The sequence below is a fragment of the Mustela erminea genome, chromosome 6 (genome assembly GCF_009829155.1).
Source record: "Mustela erminea isolate mMusErm1 chromosome 6, mMusErm1.Pri, whole genome shotgun sequence".
In the NCBI taxonomy this organism is placed as follows: Eukaryota; Metazoa; Chordata; class Mammalia; order Carnivora; family Mustelidae; genus Mustela; species Mustela erminea.
The window spans coordinates 81,550,058-81,564,305 of NC_045619.1; the positions used below are offsets into that span (position 1 = coordinate 81,550,058).

At 39.4% G+C, this 14,248-nt stretch overlaps 1 long non-coding RNA gene across 2 annotated transcripts; it reads right to left on the bottom strand.

Annotated features, from left to right (window-relative positions):
- Positions 1-652: 652 nt before the first annotated feature.
- Positions 653-13,857, bottom strand: LOC116592405. Of its 2 annotated transcripts, none has more exons than XR_004286482.1 (3): positions 13,799-13,857; positions 2,100-2,243; positions 653-1,149 (listed from the first exon to the last, which is right to left on the bottom strand). It is a non-coding gene; the product is annotated as an uncharacterized LOC116592405 (long non-coding RNA). The 2 variants fall into 2 exon arrangements; XR_004286483.1 differs by lacking the exon at positions 13,799-13,857 and adding an exon at positions 6,659-6,734.
- Positions 13,858-14,248: the final 391 nt, after the last annotated feature.

Genomic DNA, 14,248 nt, shown 5'->3' on the forward strand with positions numbered 1-14,248 from the left:
TTTAGTAAGCACTAGGAAAAATGCCTTGCAATCAATTTATTAAGGCCATAATCCCAGATATTAATTCAAATGTGTTTTTTTGGTTCTGAAGGGTAAAATGTTTTATGACATTATTGCATTTCTGAAGATTTCACTTATTATTTTGACTGGAATTTTATCATTGTTTTAAGTAGCACTCTTTATGAGATCATTTTGTCCCTTTAGAATCTAAATCTGGGTAATGACTATGGTGTTTTCAGTTTCCAGTTGTTTGTAGGTTGTCACTGTCTTTAAAAAATTGTTTAAAATAGCAAAAACCCTTAGTATTCTAATGGAAATGTAAACACCACCCTGACTTCATTTTGATAATGTGCTAGCAGTGAGTATAAATGATAATAAACAAATGTGGAATCATTACTGTAACTCAGGAAAACAATATTATGTTAGAAATTCTAGATAATCTTTTTGGTGTAGATATAGACTTGAAACACTTATACAAGCTCATTACCAAGAAAGTTCTGATAATTAGCTTCTTAGCAACACAGGGATTTTTAGGGCAAATATCTATTACAAATGTTAAAATAATGGAGAAATTTTGATGAAAACCTTTGCATATTTCTGTCATTTCATTTCAAATTTGGTTCCAATCTACTGATTTCTTGCTTTGGATCTTTGAAATTATGGTAACTAATTTTAAATAGATTTCAAAATTAACAGTGGTTTATTGGTAATGTAGGAGGTAGTAACAGCACAGGACATGAAGATAGACTGCAAGGTTTCAAATCCCTGCTTTACCACTTAGCAGCTGTGTGGAGGCAAATAAACCGACCCTCCTTAATTTGTCACTGTAAAACAGGAATAACAGTGATAGCACCTACCTCGTAGAATTTTGTGAGAATTAAATGAAACCAACCATACAAACTGCTTTGCATAAGTTGGCACATGATAAGCACTCATTAAATAGTAACTATAGGTAGTCTATCCTGAAGTATATATTAAATACAGAGTTCGTGTTAGGAAAGGGCAATGAAAGTAAGAGTAGACAACAGTCACTTCTTCAGCCATAATGCTCGATACTTGCGTGGGTCACTTAGCAAGTCCATTTTATGATCTCTGCAACCTCAGCTCTACCATTTACCAGGAAGATGGGGTGTTCATCAATAGATTTACCTAGAAAAATGAGACAAGAAAAAAAGTCAAATTCTATCATCAGTGCAATTTTATGTATGAAAATAAACCAGAATCTCATAGAATGTAAAAAAAAAAAAGTTATACTTTTTCACATGTTTCCACTTGTTCCTTATTTAAACATCTCTCAGGGGGGGAAAAAGAACCCTCCTTAATGTGATTTTTTAAAAAAAATATCATACATCATGCTTGGGTGGCTCAGTTGGTTAAGCGGCTGCCTTTGGCTCAGGCCATGATCCCAGCGTCCTGGGATCAAATCCCACATCGGGCTCCTTGCTCAGCACGGAGCCTGCTTCTCCCTCTGCCTCTGCCTGCCGTTCTGTCTGCCTGTGCTTGCTCTCTCTCTCCCTCTCTCTCTCTAACAAATAAATAAATAAAATTTAAAAAAAATATATATATATATATATACATCGTACACAGAGAAAACATCAACAGCCAGGGAAGAAATTCCCATTAAAACCAGGAAGAAACAAAGATACTTGATAAAGCTATCATTATTTAAAATTACTCTGTAAATTTTGGACAATGCAATAAGATACGAAACAGAAATGAGACCTAACAATCGGAAGAGCAAATAATGTTCTCACTTTGTAGCTTATAATATTAGATGATATGAGAATGCCCTGGGAAAACAAGAATTCACAAATTTTAGTGATGTGCATGGATGTGCTCCATATCTAAAAGTCAGCAGGTTTCCTACATAATATCATATTGTCTACCTACCCACACTACACCGAGTTATTCTCCCACTCAGTTAAACTATCCCATCACAGTCAACCAATTCTTCACTGCCCCCATTATTTATGCGATTTATGGTGAATGCCTTAAGCCAAAGCACCAATAAGTGTAGTCAGCTGGGAGACTGTTTGGGTGACTTTAGGCTTAACAGGGCTTACCTTAAAGATAAGTTCTCCTACGAAAATATATCTCACCTTCTTCTGAGCGCAGGGAAAAAAGCAGGCCAAAGTGAGGCTGTCATTCGTTCAACAAATACTTCCTGCGTATTTATGCCGGACATCGTGCTAATGCTGGGAATACAACACTGGCATGGACCCTGCCCTCATGGCACTTTCAGTCTAATGAGAAAAAGAGAAATTAAATAAATAAACCCAGAAAACATTTATGAAGCGCAAGTTATAATGAGGTCTGTGAAGGAATAATAGAAAATCAGAAAGTGGCCAGGGATGCGGGAGGAGGAGAGAGGATATAGAATTTAGAATGAGGGTAGGGCAAGAATCTTCCAGCAAGATCAAAGGTCGGAGCAGGGTATGTGGATAGATTATGTCAGGCAACAAACAGTATCAGTCATTCATTACCTTACAGCCCACATTAAGGAGTGTGAAATTTTATGTCCAGGAACATAAAGTGAAGTGTGCTTTTAAAGTAAAATTTGTTAACAGACACAGAGAGAATTCTACATAAGTGTAGAATTGTTCCCTGAAATTTCTATGCAGCATTCCATTGAAAGGGTTTAAGTGAGAATTTGCTTTCTAGAGAGATCACTCTGGCTCAAGAAGGCCTTAAACTGAGAAAAATCAGAAGCAAAGAGACCAGTTAGGAAGTTATTCTAATGGTCCAGACAAGAGCCAGCAGTGGCATAGGTAGGCTTGTGTTAGCTGAGATGGAAATCAGGAGATATACTTTCTATGGCATTTGGAGGTGTCTTTATGCAGGACGACAGGGAGGAGCAAGATTCAAATTTTGTGGCCCTGGAATTTATACAATTTGCGAATGCCATTTTTTTAAAATTGTAAATACAAAAAAATACAAATATAACAGCAGGTACAAGATGTTGGAAGGGTCCTGGACAAAACCAAATTTTATTTGCCTCACAGCAAATCTGCCTCTGGCTCTAGGAGAGGAGAGTGGAGGTCCCACCAAGAGCTAATGTTTACGGAGCACTTACTGTTATCAGACACTGGTTCGCACACCTTAAACATTCTTTAACTCTCACAACAATCCTAAGAGATATTTTTGTCTACTCTATTTGACAGATGGGCAAACTGAGGTTCAGCAAGGGATCCTGAGTCACAGCTAGTAAGTGGTAGAGCTGATATGCGATGCAGGCTGCCTAGCCCTTGGTCATGGTGCTACGCTGCTTCAATATCTAAGTCTCAAGATCAGGGACAGAGAACAAGGCAGATGACAATCCTATTGACTGTATGACAAAAACCGCAAGATGCCCACTTACGGAGTACTTGGAGAACAAGAGTTTAGTTGGGAGCAAGTTAAGTTTGTGACACTTACCACCACTTAAAGTGCAATGTCAAGGAGGCTGTTGGATATGTACATCTTGGCCTCAAGGAAGAGAACCAGAAGGAAGAGACACACACATGAAAGTCACCAGCATGGGAATGAATGAGGTGATCAAGGAGCGTACACCGCAAGGGGGAAGAGATGTGGAGACCAAACAGAAGATATAGTAGGGTGAGTGGAAAACCAGGAGAGGTCAGTATCACAGAAGCCAAAGGAGGGTGTGATGAGCTACATAACTGAAGATAGGACTGGTGACCCTGACTCCCCAGTCAAGTGTAAACAGAAATGAGAGGGAAAGGCTGCTATTGAAGAAAATCCCCAACTCCTACTTAGAGGGATCTTCTTCCATAGCAACTAGAGAAAGATGGAGGAAGAGAAGCCTCTGAGCACGCATTCTATAAAAATAACAAATAATTCATGGGAAACCTGGCCTCTGGCTAAATAGGAGGGAATTTTCAAGTTCATTTCAGGCCCAAAATTATTTGAGGAGGAGACCAAGAGTTCTGGAAGATGGAGGAAATGCATGACATAAACACACATCCGACCCTCTTCCCCCACATCCAACAGACCCTTACTACCTTTCAATATTTCTTTCAGGTGCATAGAATCAGGTCAAACACATGCACGGCCTGATGGAACCAGTGAACTCATTTACTTAGTTAGTGTTATATTTTATTGGTTTAAATGTTATTTATTTATTTTTTGGTTAGTTACTTTTAATCACGTAACAAAAGCACTTCCAAACCCACCACTCAAAACGCTGGTTCATTAACCTTTGAAAAAGCCATTCAAGGAAATATTATGAAGAGATCTTGCTGGCATAGGGGAGGGCAACAGCTAGGAAATCCCAGACAGGACTTTCAATTAACCTCCACGGCTACACAAGTAAGCAATAATCTTCAGTCGCATTAATGAGGCTGTCCATGCCAAGGATGGTAAAAGCCCCACTGTACCCATAACTGGGCACACAGTGTCTGGTCTTTTATCATCAGTTCTAGGACTTATATTTTAAGGAGAACGTTGACAAGTCAGGTGTACCCAGAGAATATAATTCAGGATGATAAGAGAACATGATGACTAGAAGACATATTTAGCCCAGGGTTGAGGATGGTGGAGATAGGCTGGGAGGACCAAGGCACCAGGTCCTCTAGAGCTGTTCCCAGGGAAGAAAATGGGCGCAAGGTGGGTGTAAGTAGGAAAAGTGATTTTGGCTAAGTGAAATAATGAATTCCCCGAAAATACCCAGGCTTCAATCAACAGCTCTCTGTCACCAGTGAAATTGGTGGAGAGGCTGAGTGAGTGGCAGGGATCGTGCAGAAAGAACCACCCCATTCAGGCAAAGGTTGAGCCTCAGCCACTGACCACTGAGCCAGCTTCTCCAGGCTTGGTCTGTTCTTCAGGCTCTGGTCTCCAAGTCCCTCTCCATAACCCCCTGCCACAACGAGTCAGCTCCCTTCTTTTGTCTGTGCCCCACGGCCCCTAAGCTACGGTGTTTATCAACGAATCACCCAGGGCACTTACCTAAAGAGGAAACCATGACATATCATCCTTCTGTAGTTCGCCCTTCTGGAAATCTCTCTCTGGACCATCAGACCTACAAGGCTGTTTTATGTCGCCTTCTCATTCCAGCCCATGTGACTTCCAGAACATCTCTCTGGACCCTTACCACCCGCCCCCGCTGAAAGTTATTGCCCCCCCCCACTAACTTGCCTTTAAATTTCCAATGACCTAAACATGTTGCTCATATTTGTTCACAAATTATCAGGTTTATTTTATATTCTTTGGGTGCTCCAGCTTGGAATTTGGGGAATGTCTATGTCCTTTTTTTTCTACCCACTATCTTTACTACTTCCTCTTGCCTATGTAACCTTTCTTTCTTGTCCTTGTCCTATTCCTACTGCGTCCCATCCCAAGCTTACTCTTCATCTTCGAGTTACTATTTTTTTTAATGTAGAAGGCGAGAGATAAAAACAGCAGAGAATACAAAACATGCCCTCCCTCCTGCCTCCTCTCGCTCCCCGTCTTCTTCTCTCTCAAATTGTAGAAGGAGCGTAATGCCAGAGGGGGTAATCGCTGAGGCTTTGGTCTTTGGGTGTGAAAACAGCCTCCACCCCTAGCTAGCAATGAGCCTTGGGCAAATGACAGAACCTCTTTGAGCCTTAATTTTCCCATTAGTAAAATGAGGATAATAAGAATATGTGCATCAGAGATGAAGAAATGCATGTGAAGTGCATCCATGATGTCTGACACATAGTCTGTGACAAGTGAATGTTTATTACTAGTGTCGTAGGAGGAAATTAGTCTATGACTAAGTACAGGATATGGTCATCCCTTTATCACATGTAGGCATCCATTTCTAAAGATGTTTTCCCTTCTGTTGCCCAGCAAAGAAAATTTATTTATTCATGTTCAACAAATTTCTACTAAGCACATAGTAAGTTTCATGCCTTGTGCTCAGTGGGGGCTTAATTAAATAAACTCCTGTATAAATACACTGTGGCATATGATGCCAGAGCTAAAGAGAACCAGGTATATTTATATGTATGATGGTGGAAACACCTCCAAAGATGAGGAGAAATGGGAGAAAGAAACTCCAGAACCATACCATTCCTATAAAAGTACATACAGACGCATGTAAAATGCATATATACGGATATATAGACATATATAGATATACATTATATATGTATTATATATGTTAATTAGGTGTATATATTCTATATAATTACGTGTATCTGTTAATTATCATATATAAATATTATATATGTCTATGTATATGTGTGTGTGTGTATATATATATGTATATATGTATATTTATATATACATGTAAATGCGCAGAGGAAGTTCTAGAGTAGCAGACATCAAACCGGGAAGGAAACCAGGATGGGGAAGTGGAGACTGGTTTAAAGGAACATTAGCTTTACTTGTGATGTTCAAATGTTTACATGGAGAAGGAATTCATATACTATCTAGATCATCGTTTTTAAAGTAAAATAAGTAGTCACAAGGCCCCTGCCAGAATTCCTGCATGTCCACTTGCCACTGAGTTCCTGGCATTTCTGACTTCAACAGGGATTCAGTTATCCATTAAAACAAAACAAAACAGAAAAGGAAAGAAAAAAGAAAGCCTAACCACACAGAAGATCTCGGTCTTGTTACGGTCTTCTTCAGGGCCTTGAAAAATAAGGCAGAGGTATATTTATATAAGCACACCTACACGAAGTTCTAAATTTACCTGTTTAGGAAAGTGCGCGCACAAACACACGGTCTCCCGGGAGATTGGGTCTGGGGACTGCGCCCCTGGCGCGCGCTGCCGCCGCTCTTCCTTACGCGCCCCGCCCCGCTCCCGCTCCCGCTCCGCACCCGCTCCCGCACCCGCTCCCGCACCTGCTCCCGAGCCGGCACCTGCCAGTCTATCATCAGTTGGAGTCTCAACAATATCAGCCTGCGGGAAGCAATAAAAAAAAAGCCCTAGGTGGAGAGTTTTTACTTCCAATATGTGAGACGCTGAAGATCGAAGTCCTAAACAGAGTTTTTCCTTGGGCTTGCTTTGTGGTCCTGGCAAATCAGATGAACTTGGAGGCATCGATGAGGCAGAGAGGTTGATGTAAAACACTGTCAATCCCTTTAAATAGGTAACTTTGAATTTGCGGAGTCCTCAGAAGGCAGAAGGGGCTTGCATGTGGGTCCCACACAGGTATCTTTGTGAGTTTGTATACATACGTAGGATGGACATAAGTTGGTAAGTTGATTATGTTTATAGGAACATATCCTAAATTATGTCAGAGAATGTAAATACTATGATGTATACATATTTTATGGATGTGCCTAATTTTGTGTAAACATATGACACATAATATGCACATTTTAAATGTCTATTAAATGTACATACTCCTATATTCACTATTTTTTTCTATTGTTAATATCCCAAATATAAGATCTAAAAGCTGTCCATAACTAATATGTAATGGTTACCAGAAGAGCATACAGGTATAAGCTACATAATTTATAATTATCCTGTTATGACACTTTTTTTTAAAGTTTATTTAAGTAATCTCTGCACAGAATGTGGGGCTCAGACCTACGACCTAGAGATCAAGAGTTGCCAGCTCTCCCAGCTGAGTCAGCCGGTGTCTCAGTGTTATGAGATATTTTTAAAATAGGATTGCTTTTGTCTGATTAAAACATCAAGGCCAGGAGGAGGGTGAAACACACAAGGGGCCAAGGGTGCAGAAGCTGAGGAGGCCCCCACTCTCTGGCCCCCGCATGTCACTTGCCTCCGCCTGGTTGCAGCCCTGATAAAAATGCCCCTGTTTCTTCCATCATCCTCATCACCACCCAAAACAATCACTAATTAGTTACTAAGTTCTGGGAGCTGTTTATGCACTTTACATGCATTAACCTACCTAAAGAAGTGTCTAATTTCTAATCAGATGTCTAATGTCTAAATTTCTGTCTGATGCCATTAACAAAGTGAATTACGAGATACGGTACCTAATACATAAAATGCTTCAAAAGCCGTAACTAAGTTGCCCCAGCTAGACCAGACCTTGGGTGAGAGCTGGGCAGCTGAATGATGAGTCTGGATCTCCCAGGATGTGTGCCTCCTGTGTTAAAATCCAACGCTCTTTCCTCTCCGTTAGGCATGGTAGTGCGTTTCTCTGAATATACACTGCATAAAGTACTATTTTACTGATCTCTCTCTGTGTTGGGGCAGTTTGGCAGGCAGTAGGCTTCAACTCTGTCGGCATTCGTGGAACATGATTGACAGATTTCAAAAGGAAGAAGGATGCCTCTGTTCCTGTATTACTGCTCCTACTTTGAAAATGGTGGTAGATAATGGAATTGTGATAGTCTAACTGTACTTCAACATGATAATATGCTTATATTTAAACTCATACACAGACCAAGGAAGGGGGATTTACACAACATATTATCTAGTATCTAGCTACAGATGATTTACTGTTGTGCACTGAAATGTGGTTGAAGTACAAGATGGATAGTAATATTATATTGTGGTATATATCCTGTTCACATCAGGCCTTCGTAATAAAAGCCGAGCAGCAATCTACAGAACCTGTCTTAAATCTGCCATCTAAGATACTGATTGTAAAATAAAATGATCAAAGTGCAGGTTATCTCTATACTGCCTTCCCCTGAGAGAGTGGTATGCAAAGAACTTCCTCCTTTTTATTTATTTACATCCAGTCAACAGAAACATAAATTAAATTAAAAACCTTAGTGTTATGTGGACTGAATAAAGCATACCTAATATGTTGCTAAGTAGACTTTTTTTTTTAGATATTACAGACTACAGCCTGTATTGTACTTTTATCCACTGCATCTTTTACTACGTACTGACAGCAAAATATGCTTATAAAAATAACAGAGTAAAATGAATTTTGCAAACCAGCAATTTCACATGCTACAATCCTGCTGAGAATAAACAATTTTTAGTGGGTCTTTATATTTGACACATGAAATCAGGCATTCCTGCAAATTGATTTCATTTTAAATAATTTCTTGAGGTTGCAATGGAAAGAGACTGACACAAACAAGTTAACATTGCATAGAGAAATCACAAATGAATTTTAAGCAGACCTTTTTGCCTTCACAGGCAAGTAATTTAAAGAACATTAGAGGCCAAACTTCCCAATAAAAAGGGACGTCCTTGTGTGTTACAGAATGTAGAGGACAGAAAAGTATGAGGTCTGGAGTTAATCATCCTGTCTTCCAAATGCATACACAGACACAGATTTGGGTTAAAGTGGAGGTAGAGAGAATCCTTGGAAGGAGAAAGATTTCCTAGCACCTTGGCCACATTTCTGCGATCCTGAGGACTTAGACACTCTCTTCTCCGTGCTTCCCTGGCTCCTGACACAAAATCCTACTGTGGCACTGATCAAGTGAACTGTAATGATTTGCTTATTATATATTCTTGCTTATATATATAATATAAACTATTCCTATTAATATAAAAATGTATAAGATTTAGCGGGCTGTCTCAACTATAACCCCCTTGGGAAGAGAAATTGTCTTACTCATCTTGTGACCCCAGCATCTAGCCCAGTACTCAGCACTAAGTAAGCGCTCTGAAATGCCCAGTTAGGCTGAGAGGGAAAACAGTAACATGACTCGGAAGAATGAGAGAAAAACATGGCGGGGGAGGGATGAAATACAGTCACTTTGATGTCTCCTGCAGAAACTGGTTATAGGAGGCTTTTAGGGTCAACTACTAAATATAGTTGGGCCAATCCTTTCCCCCATTCATTCATTCATTCATTCAACAAACATCTATTGAGTGCCAGTTATATATCAGGCAATCACTAGCTACTGCAGTAGCCTGATATCATGAAACACAGGATCACTATAATTTGTCATGGTTTCCTTACAGATATGCCAACAAGAGTCAGAGCTGAAGATCAAGTTTAAGCTCAAACTAAACTGTAGATGATTTTTTATTTTGCCATTTAAATATATCTTGCCATTTACTAAGTAGCTTCGTTCTTCGCATGACTCAAGGGTTTACTTTAGTATACATTTAATAGCATAACCAGATCTTCTTAAGATCCTGGCTTAAATCTTCAACCTTGCACTCATATGCTAAGTGCCATTTACAATGATCCCCAAACGGGCCTCATTTCTTTAAGCATTTCATATCAGACTGGAGACCCTTGGGCAGGTTACTTATTTTTTTCTGTATTTAAATCTATACCGAATGTCTTGTTTTCCTTCAACAAATAATACCTGCCTCCAATGTGGTAATGAGAAAATGGGAACAAAATTGGGTTATCTTGTATTCTCAGTTTTAAAAGATCATGTTGGAATGACCGTTCGCATAGTTTATAAAAACTCTTCAATCAATGCCAGAGAAAATCCCAATAGGGGTTTTAAAAGAAATCTTGCCCACTAAAATGAAGGCAGACGTCTTTTAAAACTATATAAAGCCTTTGAGTTCTTTCTTTTCCATTTACACATAATTTCTGGATGCAGGGGCAGGTCCTTCAGTAAAACACAAGTATAGAAAATGATACTACAGTTTTTGTTAAGGTAAGAATAAGGGCTTTTTCCCCCTTGTCATTTCCCCTTATTAAACTGACAAAGGCAGCTCTTTCAGAATTCTGTTAAAAGCAAGCTTATTTGCTTACAGGTCAAAGAAGAGAAACAGAGAAATCAGAAGTAAAAGAGACCCATTTGTTTCATCCATATTACAGCCAGGACGGAATTGTTCCTTTCGGTGACCTTTCTGGTTGGAGCTGTCATAACTGACAGTGGATTCAGCATTCTCCTTTAAAAGTCCATTCGTGATTGAACATTTCACCATCAAAATAGGTAACGATCTCAGTGTTAGTTCAATCAGCACTTAAAATTCAATCTTATGTTCCCCTCTTGTTAATTAATCCTATCCTATTTTATCCTTACATTCTCTTTTTTCCCTTTCATTTCAATGCCTACATATGAGGGTATCATTTCTAGACGGTCTACCATGCTGTTTCAGGCCACCGCTTAGCCACACGATGTACTCCATAAATCTTTCTTCATAAATCAATGTGTCCCTTCCATTAATCATGTTCATTATTTATCTCTGGGTTTCAGCCAAGACTGTCAACATTGTTTATTTAGGTGCTCAAAACTGAGTACGGTTGGCTTAAAGTACTTTCAGCCATACTCGTGTGGGAGACTACAAACTTCCTTCCGGAGTGCTTCAGCACTGCCTCGGAGAATCCTGCTTGGTCTTTCTTTCCATATTTGCTCTGAGCTCATCTGTGACTCTCCGTCGTAGCTTGCTTCTAGTAATCCCCCTTCTCAAGATCCTCTTCTCTTCTCCCATGAATGCTTCTGATGTGATTTGTGCCAGATATTTGTTTGCATCTTTCTGAGAGCAATTTCATGTTTTTTCATCCATATTTCTGACCCGATTTGGTTTTTGTGAACCATACTGCTGTTCATATCCGGGCCATTTATCAAAGCTTATAACACCTCCCCATTTAGTCATCTCAGGGACTGTTGTTAGCATGCTGTTCATTCCCTCTTCCAGATAATGGATTGCATAAAAATACAAACTATGGGGACCCACAAAGAGACAAGCCCTCAGGACTTTGCATAATGTTGCTCCTGTTACCTTTTCCAAGGTGGTCTTTCAGCCCCTCCAGCTGCATGGCTCTGGTATTAGCAAGGCGGCCAGGAACTAACATATTTGGGAAAATCATACAGCATGGCAAATCCAGTGTTTTGCTCAAGTCTAAATATAATGCAAATGTCCAACAACGCTCCCATTGCTGGCCCAATCTCCCTTCCATAAATAAACCTCTGTAAAAGCCGATCTTGCTTCGTGGGGGGTTTGGGTGCGTGGGTTGGTTTTATTTTACAGTTTCATTTAGTTTAATTTGGACTTTGTTTGGGTTAGGTTTTTAAGCATCCCTCCCTCAGACGAGATTAGAACTTGATGTGACGCATTTTGCTTGTGTCAAATGCACATCTGGGGTGCTCACAAGTATTCCAGAAATAGCTCACAGACATGGAGCATCTCTTTCAATTGACAGATCAGAAAGCTCCCTGCACAGTTGCTGGGGCGGGGTTTTACCTTGCGGTTATTCTTTTTTTTTTTTTTTTTCTTTTTAAGATTTTTATTTATTCATTTCAGAGGGGGTGAGTGAGAGAGAGCATATGAGTTGGGGAAGGGGCAGAGAGAGGTTGAGAGAGAGAGAGAGGGAGACGCAGACTCCTCGCTGAATAGGGAGCCTGATGTGGGCCTTTATCCCAGAACTCTGGGGTCATGACCTGAGGGCAGACACAACTGACTGGGCCACCCGGGTACCCCCCCAACCCCTGTGGTTATTCTTAATGCTTCTCTCTACCAATTCTACACACAGGGTTTGTTTTAAGATGTCAAGCTCACTGGCTTTGTCTCCACACTGTCACAAAGCTGGTCAACTTCCTGGAGGAAGAAGGCTTAGGAATGGACACTCAACAGTCATGTATCCCATCTCCAGGGTTCTGTGATTGGTACCCCTGGGGCCAGGCAATCCTATGGCACACTCAGTCTTTAGCTATTATGTTGATAACCTTGATTTTATTATAAGGAACAAATAAGATAATTGATATAAATAATAATAGGAATTTAATATTGTTAAAGAGAAAAAATATAGATGTTTGTCCAATTTTTAAAATTTTTTCCCTCTTAGCAGCTTATGTCATGTGGCTAAGAATTTTGCTCTTTCCAGTTTCTACTTATCTTTAATATTTTCTTGAAAAAGAATAAAATTAGGGGCACCTGGGTGGCTCCGTTGTTAAGTGACTGCCTTCGGTCCAGGTCCTGATCCTGAAATTCCAGGATCGAGTCTACTCGGTCCCTGCTCATCAGGGAGTCTGCTGCTCCCTCTAAACCTCCCCCGTCTCATGCTCTCTTACTCATTCTCTCTCTCTCAAATAAACAAATAAAATCTAAATAAAATAAAATAGATGTCTTTAAAAAAAGAATAAAATTATAACTATTCTTCAGTATATACTTTAATAAATGACTTGCATATTTCTTGACAGAATCCCTAAGAAGTAAATTTTCTATGACTGCTTGTTTAAACATCACCATATTTGGATTTTTCACTTCCAATATTAGCCATGGAGTTCTTCCCTCCACATCTGGCCTCTCTTGCACATCCTTTCAGATACTTCTAGGCCACAATCCAAGCTACTAGACAATCACACCTATTAGAAACACAGACCAGAGCCGGAGACCACTAAAAATAAGAGCTCTAAGTACAAGGAGATATTACAAAGTCTATGTATGCTATTCAGAGGTGAGGCCCAAACTCAGAGCCTATTAAACACTTGACATGTTGTTCTAAAAAATGTAATTAGTTGTTTTTTAAATGTAATATTTTAGACCAGTGAATTTGAAATGGAGCAAAGAGTTTCTTCCTCCAGGTTAGCATTCTGAGAGATATCAACAATGTCATCTACAGAGGAATCCAGAAAAACGAAACTACTAAAAATTACTGCAGAGTGAAATCACTCAATTCAGGACAAGCAGCCCAATGTCCCTCAGCTAACTCTGATGGTACTACTGAGCCACATTACTCTCCAGTTAGTAAGTGCGGTTCATAATGATGTGTCCATTGTATTCATATCATTTCCTGGTGAAGTGAAGAGTATAATACATTTCAGACGGACCTCCGTCTAACATATTTTTTAAATTTTTGCTTCTTAAAATAACAAAGTTATTTTTAAAATAACTGTCTGGAACAACTTGATTTGCAAAAGATAGCCAAACGTCTCTATAAATGGCAGTGTACTTTTCATGTTCTCCCTTGACACACACACACACACACACACACACACACACACATATATATACACATATATATCGATGTCCAACCTTTTGAGAATATAAATTCCTCAATAGCAGGGACTGGTTTTGTTCTCCTTGCTTTGGATATAGAATGCCTATCTGAGCAACTGGAAGGGTTTAGAATCCAAGACTTTTAGAATGGAAAGAATCTTGGAGAGCATTCTCTTCCAATTCATTTGTTTTGTAGAAGTATTAACTATGCGCACTAACATTCTCTTGAAGTAAGTATGGCATTTACCCCCAAAATTGTACCAAAAAATTTTTCTTTTCCAAAAAGTATATAAATAAAAGTATATACTTAAAGTTCTCTAAAATACAAACAGTAACATAAGATAAAGACTGTTGTGCAACTTGTTTTTCACTTTAAATTCTTATTATATTTTTTAAAGACTTTTTTTTTTTTTTTTTTGACAGAGAGACACACAGGCAGAGAGGAAACACAAGCAGGGGTAGTGCGGGAGGGAGAAGCAGGCTTCC